The sequence below is a fragment of the Astatotilapia calliptera genome, chromosome 13 (assembly GCF_964374335.1).
Source record: "Astatotilapia calliptera chromosome 13, fAstCal68.1, whole genome shotgun sequence".
In the NCBI taxonomy this organism is placed as follows: domain Eukaryota; kingdom Metazoa; phylum Chordata; class Actinopteri; order Cichliformes; family Cichlidae; genus Astatotilapia; species Astatotilapia calliptera.
Window position 1 is genome coordinate 3104995 of NC_137434.1, and position 2936 is coordinate 3107930.

General features: G+C 41.7%; 1 long non-coding RNA gene across 1 annotated transcript; it reads left to right on the forward strand.

Moving 5' to 3' along the window:
* Window positions 1-837: 837 nt before the first annotated feature.
* On the forward strand, window positions 838-2614 carry LOC145419629 (uncharacterized). The gene is made up of 2 exons (XR_013900937.1): window positions 838-1772; window positions 2366-2614. It is a non-coding gene; the product is annotated as an uncharacterized LOC145419629 (long non-coding RNA).
* The last annotated feature ends 322 nt before the right edge of the window (window positions 2615-2936 follow it).

Below are 2936 nucleotides of genomic sequence, written 5' to 3' on the forward strand. Positions count from 1 at the left end.
CATTGCAGACATCGACAAGCGATTGTCCAGTTTCGATGCGAGGCTGTCCCTGGTGGAGATTTTACACCGGGAATTTAAATCTCTGAGAGAAACCCTGGAGTTCAGCCAGCAGCAGGTGGAAACGCTTGCCGCTGAAAATACCACGCTACGGGAGTCGGTCAAATCTCTCACCGATAACGTGACCCAGCTAAACATAGAAAATAAAAAAATAAAAGAGTCCGTTATCGATTTACAAGCCCGTAGCATGAGAGACAACCTTGTGTTTTCTGGTATTCCAGAATCTGCTGGAGAGGATGCGGAGGCAACGGTGAAAAGCTTCATTAAAATCCACCTGAAGCTGCCGGAGGACACCGTAAAGAACATCGCCTTCGATAAAGTGCATCGCTTGGGGGCCGTGAGGTCGCCGGCCGGGAGACCACGTCCTATTGTAGCCAAATTTGGCCACTTCAAACAAAAGGAACAGGTGAAAAGCCGCGGCAGGGAATTAAAAGGAACGGACTTCAGCGTGAATGGCCAGTTCCACAAATATGATCAAACAGTATATGAGCAACTTTGGTCTTTGCGATGCATGGCATCTAATGAAGAAACATCAGTGGCTGTCCTAGCTTCAGTCAGCAAGAGCCCACAGCGTAGCACTCCCCACATGTCACTGGAGAGTGGCATTAGTCGAACATCCCTTCGGCGGATGTTAGCTACTCACAAATGGCAGCCTTACAAACTCCAGCTACTGCAGCATCTCAACGAGGATGACCCAGATCGGCACACAGAATTTGCAGAATGGGCAAAACAAAAATTGGAACAGGACCCTCAGTTCACGCAGAAGATTTTGTTCAGTGATGAGGCAAACTTTTATGTGAATGGTGAAGTTAACAAACAAAACCACTGCTATTGGTCTGACACTAACCCACATTGGATGGATCCCTCCAAGACTGTTGGAACAACAAAAGTGATGGTTTGGTGTGGTATATGGGGTACAACGATAGTGGGTCCATTCTTCATCAATGGAAACTTCAAGGCCACTGGATATTTGAAATTGCTACATGATGATGTGTTTCCCTCTTTATGCACTGAAGCTGGCACGTTCCCTGAGTTTTTCCAGCAAGATGGTGCACCACCACATTATGGGTGCCAGGTCCGAGCATTCCTAGATGAACAGTTTCCTGGAAAGTGGATTGGTCGTCGTGGGCCAGTTGAATGGCCCCCAAGGTCTCCCGATCTGACCCCCTTAGACTTTTATCTTTGGGGTCATCTGAAGGCAACTGTCTATGGTGTGAAGATACGAGATGTGCAGCACCTGAAACTACAGATACTGGATGCCTGTGCTGGCATTTCTCCTGCGGTGTTGCTATCAGTGTGTGAAGAGTGGGAGAAGAGGGTTGCATTGACAATCCAACACAATGGGCAGCACATTGAACACATTTTATAAGTGCACAGCAAATTCAAAAGTGTTAAATGTTTTGGTGTTAATAGTCTTCTTGCAAAAGTAGAGTTAATTTTACTCTAAGCAGAGTCACATTCTTTTAATGTAACTCTGAGGTGTAAAATGATAGTAGTTAAAATCGAGTGTTAAAAATGAGTGTTTCTATTTCAAATCTGGAGGTGTTACAATGGAAACATTAACTCTTGACCTCTTAACTCTGAACTCCTACAGGGGCTATGACACCAATAGAGTAAATTCACAGACTCCGCCCCCAGCACGGCTCCAATCGAAGCTGAAGTGAAGCCGTTTCAGAACATTTTGCTCTACATATTTGAGTTGTTTGCCATGCTTGGTAAGTCATTTTTTCAAAGATTGTTTCAATTGTTATTAGCTTTTACTTCTGTGGCTCTTTGGAGTTGAGACAAAGCTGTGTGAAAGGCATTAGCCATGTTGCTCGGTGATAGCATAACATTCTGTTTTAGCTAGCTGAAAGGTATTGTTTGCAGGCAAATACCACAGCCTTGAAAAAAGCTTGCATGTGAATTTTCAGTCAAACTTTTGGTCAAATACACCTAAAACAATGTGTAGAATGTGAAATGTTGGTATAACGGTGCTACTTGAAGCCTGAAAACGATCGCCCATAAAAAAAAAACAAAACAAAAAAAGCGAGCAAACAGCAGTAGCTGACGTCCTGACTGGATTCTACGTTAGCATTTAGATCCCTCCAGAGTTTTGTGCACACAGTTTAGGTAAAAATGAAAAAGGTTGAGGTTTTACATTTAGTTCAGTATTACCTGTTGCCTGTGTCCTTGTCTTTTGGGAAAATACTTTACACAAGTAATGGCTCAAAGAGGATTCCTTTTTTTTTTACTGTGCTGCAATTGTTTACTGGATTATTTGTGCCATTAATTAGTGTCAACTAATTTTTATTCAATCTCCACACAGGATATGCTTGTGAAGATGGAATATGGGGGAGAGCAGAAGTGCGTTGAAGTTCCACAAAGGGATGAATGAAGGACATGCATATTGTATTGAAGAAATAAGTGATGAGAATGCTGTTATTTGCATTTACCATGTCAGACCTTTTGATAAACAAAATTCTAATGAAAGTGAGAACGTGTATACTGTTACATCTTTCAGAAAATGTTTTGAAATTGTGGTGCACAGTTCAGAATAAATGTTTTTCAAAAACCATTGCATCTTTTTAGTAAATGTTTATTTCCAAAAGAAATTTCTAGAAGTTCAGAACAGTAAAATTCCCGCCTTTTAGAATGAATTAGAAGATAACTCTTACGTAGTTAAACTAAAATACTCTTTGAGAGTTAATATATAAACTCTTAACACCAAGTGTTAAATTATCAACTCCAGACAGATTTGGTGTTTAACACTAAATCAGAGTTAACGTACCAACTCTCCAAAAAGAGTTAAATTAACACTCTCTGGTGTGGACCCATATATCGCCTCTGTCAGTGCGCCCCAGGGTGGCTGTGGCTACATTGTAGCTGCCATCACCAGT